The sequence below is a fragment of the Pteropus vampyrus genome, unplaced genomic scaffold (genome assembly GCF_000151845.1).
Source record: "Pteropus vampyrus isolate Shadow unplaced genomic scaffold, Pvam_2.0 Scaffold297, whole genome shotgun sequence".
NCBI lineage: Eukaryota > Metazoa > Chordata > Mammalia > Chiroptera > Pteropodidae > Pteropus > Pteropus vampyrus.
The window spans coordinates 1568534-1575267 of NW_011889078.1; the positions used below are offsets into that span (position 1 = coordinate 1568534).

At 39.2% G+C, this 6734-nt stretch overlaps 1 non-coding gene and 1 pseudogene across 1 annotated transcript; one reads left to right on the forward strand and one right to left on the reverse strand.

The window, feature by feature from the left end:
* Positions 1-2117: 2117 nt before the first annotated feature.
* Positions 2118-2220, forward strand: LOC111730018. Its single transcript, XR_002776510.1, has one exon. It is a non-coding gene; the product is annotated as a U6 spliceosomal RNA (small nuclear RNA).
* Positions 2221-2830: 610 nt separating this feature from the next.
* LOC111730006 lies at positions 2831-2949 on the reverse strand (annotated as a pseudogene).
* Positions 2950-6734: the final 3785 nt, after the last annotated feature.

Here is a 6734-nt window from a genome sequence, read left to right on the forward strand (position 1 = left end):
TGTGACATCTTCCTAACGTTTGAGTATCTGAGGCACTTATTTTGTTTGGGAATAGGTGCCCAAGTGTTTTCCTACAATCATGCTCAACCAACAGAGCTGATAAACTAAAACATACTGTGTTGCTTTGATTACACTGAAACAAAAAGCTGCCTTTTCACCATGACAGATAACCGAAATGAAATATTTTCTTAATAAATATTTTTGGTTTGCTAAGTCGCACAGCCAGCTTTCATATTATGCATCAAAACAGACAGTCTTTTCCAAGTTTTTTTTTTTTTTAAAGCACAGTTATTTTGTAAATAAAACATTAGGCAAACAAAAACCTGAGTATCTCGAAAGGGCAGACTTGAAACTAAGTTTTGATGACTAATTCTAAATCCATCTATTATAATTATAAGGTAATGTCAATGACATAACTGAAATTTCTTGTATAACAGTAAACTTGAGATTATTGGGCTTTTGATTATTCATTCGAGTTATAACAAACCTCTATCCAAGATCATGAGAGAGGGCAAAGAAACCCAATATTACATTGCTGTTCAGGTAATAGCTCTACATAAAAATACAGGAAGAGAAAAGGAAGCAGATGGTAGAGAAAGGAAATGACACTGCTGTGGACCATACATTTAAGACTTACTTAATCTGAATTAGTTTGCATAGCAGATAATTTTACCCTTAATTTAGTAAAATGGAAACTGATTCACAGAGCAATTAAGTGATACGTCCAAGATCATAAATAAGAGTAGAAGCCAAGATTCGAACCTAGATCTCTCAAAATTCCAAAGCTCAAAAGACCAGAGTCACTTGAGCTTGCACCTACCTACCTCTCCCAGCTGCTCCCCATCTCTCCTCACTCAAATGCTTGGGCTTCAGTAACTCCAACAGGACAAGGTCTTTCCTTCCTCAGCACAACTAACCTGTTTTTGCTTTTACTTAGAAAACTCTTATTACCACTTTCTCTTGCTAGCTCTTTCTCATTTTTCAGTCTTCAGCAAAAACATCACTTCCTCAGAAAATGGTGCCACAATCCAAAACATGGTCCCCTGGTATATGTCTTCAATAGCACTCAAGACTTTTCCATTTCACTCATGTTTTGTAATTACACATTTAATTGTGTTTCCTCCTTTGATGATACCTTCCCCACTAAACCATTAGCTTCAGCAGTGCAGGAATCACCTCTGTTTGCTCTTCACTCTCTAGGACCTAGCACAGTGCCTAACACACAAAATGTATTCAATAAATACTTTTGAGTGAATGAGAAAGTGAGATATGGGAACTGTCTAAAATTATTCATCATCTAAGGTGCTCTCAAATTCTTTACTATCTAATAAGTTTGTCAGTCAAGAGCATTTAGAATTTACGGTGGTAGAAGACTTCAGGTTTTTACTGGTGTGCCAAAATGAAATACTAGCAATGAGAAAAGAAACCATTATCCACTTTATCAAAAACACATGAAAAAGCCATGGAAAATGTTTTGGCTCTGAAGCCCCTCACCATGCTGGGAAATTAGCAGGATCCTGGGTTTGACGGTCACTCCCTTGGATAAGAAGCCATGGCTGTTCCTCGCTGGTGTCACAGTCATCATAGCGTGTCTGTTCTGGGTTACCAAAAGACTGTCTGATTAAACCACATGCCAGGTCTCTTTACCAACTCTTTAACATTAATTACTGCAAAGTAATCCAGGCTAATTCTTTCAGGTTTTATAAAGGCACAGGCCCCGCCTTCCAATGATATTTCCGACTTTTATGCTGGGATTCACTTAAACAGAATTTGCTCAGGTTACTTCCTGTGGGTGAAAAACTAATGCACTCTAGTTAAGCAAAGATTGAACGGCAAGTCAAAATTCTTCAGTTTTCATTCAGTTCTGTTACCACCTCACTATGTACACTTAGAGGCCAAATAATTTTAACCCCTCTAACTTATCTTAACTTTCCCATCTGTAAAACTACGACCATCACTCTAACAGAGTTATAGCTAGTCCGAGGGCTTGTAAGATTCTCAGAGACATTTGGGTGATTGACCCTTGCTCTAACTCTGCAACTCTAGGATCGGAAAAAGTCTTAGATGAGACTGTGCTAGCCTGGGGGAGAACGAAAATGTTAAAAAGAAGGAGTGTGGTGCTGGCTTCCAGCACATATACTAAAAATTTAAATGATACAGAGATTAGCAGGGCCCCTGTGCAAGGACAGCATGTAAATTTGTGAAGCATTTCATATTTTTTTAAATGAGAAATAAAAAAAATAGTATTTTGATATTTGTGTACTCTATTATACCAGAGTCATATGGCATAACACCAATAGTGATGATTATAAACATCCAGCTGGGTTTAGTTGGGGTGCAGTGGGGGATGGTTCTGCCCATTGCTCAGTGACACTTCCTGCAAGTCACAATGTGATCCTCAGTCACTCAGACTGATCATATACAGTGATGTTGAAGTCCTCTTTGCGAGACCCTGAGGCTTATAGAATATGACTGTCATAGGAGAACATTGGTGATCTCTCTACTGTGTATCCCCCTAGCACTTTTTTCCATCTATATCTTTAGATAAATACACCTTGACTGATTTTCCAGGTAGTATCTGCGCCTGGCCTATCACTCAGAACCTACTATTGATATTTGTCAACATGGTGGTAACATAGGTTCAAATGTGCTTTGGAAAAATAAAAAGTATTTCACAATTAAGAGTGATTATCACCAACTTGCCACAAAGGTGAATTTTTTGAGCTCTGATTTCTTTTTTTTTTTTTTTAGGCGAGGCAACTCTTTGTTGACCTCACAGATTGCAAGAACCTTGTCAGCTTACAATCCCTTATTTTTTATTTATTGTTTATGCCTACAGCACCTGGTCTTCCTAGGTGGTCTCCCATCCAAGTACTAACCAGGCCCGACTCTGCTTAGCTTCTGAGATCAGACAGGATCAGGCTTGTTCAGGGTGTCATGGCCATAGTGATCTCTGATTTCTATAAGAAATAGATGCAATAGTATTTGCAATCAGCTCAAACTCAGACTCTGTTGCTGCTTATAGGCTTTATGTCTTCAGAGTCTCTCGAAACCTGAGTATCTCTATCTGAAAAGCAGAAATTCAATAATAGTAGTGTCTATCTCATAAGGCGATTGTGAGGGTAACAGGGACCAAAGTTTTGCCACCCTGAAGCTGCCTTTGAGATATTGATTTTAAGCTGTCTATTAAGAAACAAAAGACTCAAAAAGAATCTTTGATCCTCTGCTTTCCTGTCCAAGAGATTTGAATCGAAAGGCCTACTCCAGGAACGGAATCTTAGGATGTTGCCTTAGCCTAATTTGAATTAAGTATGGTAAATAGCAAGGCTTCAGGCAGAGGTCTGTTAGCTAGATAGCCTCTGTGTCCCATTGTTTCTGAGTAGCCCAGCAAGAGTTTGCCTGCCACATATGATCCACTCTTCCTAAGCTACCTGCAAACTGCCCAGTCTCACCTCTGAAATCCAATACCCCTTCCCCACCTTTCTCCTTTATCCAAAATGTCGTATATACTCAATGTTGCCTCACTGTCTTTGGAATTTTCATGCTTATGTGAATTCCCTATGGGGATGTATTAAAATTTTATTCTCTCCTGTCAATCTGTCTCTGTTAATTTAATTATTAGCCCAGCTAGAAGAACTTAGAAGGTGGAAGGAAAAGTATTAATATTTTTTTAGCCTTCACAAGGGCAAAAGATAATACAGAAAATACCTAGTGTTGTCCAGCCCCCAGAAGGTGCTAATATTTTAATATGAAATCAGAAACCCAAAATCTGAGAGAAGTAAATGAATTTAAAAGCTCTGCATGTATCAGAATATTTTATGGTAAAAATAACAGAAAATTAAACTCAAACTGGCTTAACTTATAATGGAGATTCACTGGCACCTGTAACTGAAAAAGTCCATGGGAAATTTAAACATCGAGCAGTGTGCATTCACAGAAGGTGCGACACAATTTCTGTGCGGTTGTCCTGGCTCCCCCTTACTCCACACATTACTTTTCCCTTAGGCCGGCTTCCATCACTGTTGCAAGATGCCTGCCAGCAGCTACCAGGGCAGAACACTTTCTCCTTCACATCCAGAAAAGAAAGGATATGACTTCTCACAACGAACAAGAGTCCTCAGTTTTAGAGACCCTTGAATTAGCCACTGTGACCAGGTGAGTACCAGGCACTGACATTTAGAACTGGGGAAACTGAGTAGAGAGGTGTTATACAATGGGGAAAGGTAAAATGAATGTCACAAAGAAAACCACAGTGTCTGTTATAGTAACACGATAAATGCTTAGTGGGTGACAATGCATTCCAAAGTTGTGGTTGGGTTTTTGTTTGTTTGTTTGTTTATTTGTTTTTAAGAAAATAAAATACCTATGAAGAAACACTGAGTTCTAAGGTTTCCAGGACCCTAATAAGCCCAGATGGCAGAGGAGGAATGGGGAAGAAGCTGGCAGGGACTCTCTGAACTGCCCACTGGAAACCCCAAGGTATAACCCAGCTCAGGAGGAAAGTTTGCTGTCCTCTAGGGGGCCCTGAGAGTTTGACACCAGCATCTTCAAGGCTGCTCTGAACACCCCAAAGGTGGGAATCATGGCAGAGTTCTTCCATCCGATTCCTACAGTTCTGAAACCAACTGGAGGAGCACAAGAAAACTTCCCACTGCTGGGGAAGTTTAAGTGATAAAAGCTCCTCTTCTTATTTTTCCAGAGAAAACTGCAAACACTCCATCAGTGCCACTGGAAAGTCTGAAATACTGACACAAATGAGATCTCCGCTTAGAAAGAAAGTAAAAGCCCCGGGACAAACCTCTTAAGATGATTTCCTTTGCCTAAATAAAGCATTTGATTGGATCGTGGGGCTCATTTGGCTGTATGGAATTAAAATCCACTTATGCAAAGGTACTTACACAAAAAGTGAATTTATTAGATGATTACTCAGTATCTTCCGGCCAAGAAGTAGAGCCGGCCTCAGAAGGGACTAGATTCATTTGACCAAGGAATGAATGCCCAATCGCTTTAGTTTTCTGTCACAACCAGCTTTCCTGGCTTAACTTTTCTATGGGTCAGTCTTGGATTTACATATTTCTTGTTCAAGAGCCATTGATACAATGCTGAGTAGTTCCTACAAGCCAAGCCAGATTTCTGAGAGAAAGGGCCCACTGATACATGTCGGGTCAGATGGCTGTCCTTGGCCAATCGACTATGGCTGAGGATGGCTATACACTCAGGTTGGGTTCTATCAGTGGACTCTGAGAAAGGTAATGAGCAGGAAGGTCAAAATGACCGAAATGCATATGTTAGACATGTCAGTTCTTTCCTCTTCTATCAAAGTATAGTCAGTGCTAGAGGATTTCATAAAAACATCAGAGAAATAGAAACCATGAGAGCAACATGAACCAAGTGTAGACAAGTAATCTCTCAGCTTGGCCCCATTCTAACTTTTTATGTATCCTTGATATAGCACAATTTCTTAGTGCTGCATGTTTTTCATGTGCCAAATAATTATACTTTTCTTTGTAACTCGTAGGATTATAGAAGAGATAAAGAAATAATAGATATGAAAATAATTTTAAACATTAAAATGATGTTATTTACACTCTGTACACTATAAAGCATCTCTTCTGAATTCTAACTCAAACTCCAGTGTTGACATGGAAATACTTGAGTTCAGAACAGCCATTTTGGGTTAATTCTCCTAGGGGGACACAGATCTTACATCTACCACATTACTGTGGTGGAGTGTTTGACAAGTTACATGCTTACACAGCATACACACGACAGACACGAGAGAGGAGAGCTGCAAAGATTACAGAAAGGCAGGAAAGTAAAAACAAACAAAAATAACAACAAAGTAAAAACAAGAAAAAAAACCCTCATCCCCATGAAAACAAAAATAGATAAGTTCATACAGCCTGCAATATGTACTCCTTATCCACTAAGAATAAAAAGAATGGAAATAGGCTGCAAATAAGAGATTTGGACTTAAGAGAGAAATTCCTGGGCATGAGGGCTACTAAGCATTTCCTATCAAATAAAAGTATTCAATCAGTCCTTCTCATGCAACAAATGATGCACCGTTTGACTGACACATTGTTTGACAGATGCATCGTTTGACTGATGCATTGTTTGATGGCAGGATTTGTTGCATTCATCTTTGATTCCTCAGCATCCAGCATGGTGTGTGACCTTGCAGACACTCAGTTAATATTGCTGAGGATATGAGTGTTCAGAGACTGAAATGACAGCAGTATACAGCTGTCATTTCTTGTACCTTCTCTGATCAAAAATCAGTTCCTTGGCACCATGCAAGGGAAGGGGGACATTTAACTTTCTTCGTTCCAATGTAAAATGTACCAATTATGAGAATGTTCTTGTTTTTGTGGACTTAGAGGTGATCCCCAAGAAGCAAGTGTCCCTCTATATTGTTATCTTTCTAGAGTAGCCTGACACTAAAAGCCTGCCATTTACCAAAAATCCTCCTAATTTATGTGTTATGTCTCTTGATCTACTCATGAAGGTTGGGCTGAAATTTGTCAATAACCTCTAGTCCTTAGTGCTGTGTCAGAAAACTGAGCTTTTAGTACAGTGGAAGGCAATGTGGCATGCTAGAAAGTCTCCTGTGAACTTGGGATAATTCTGATCTTGCTAGTAACTGCTTATCTGGTCTTAGGTACCTCATTTGGCTTCTCTTCATCTGTTTTCTCATTTGTAAAATAAGAGAATTAAACTAGGTGCTCTCTCAC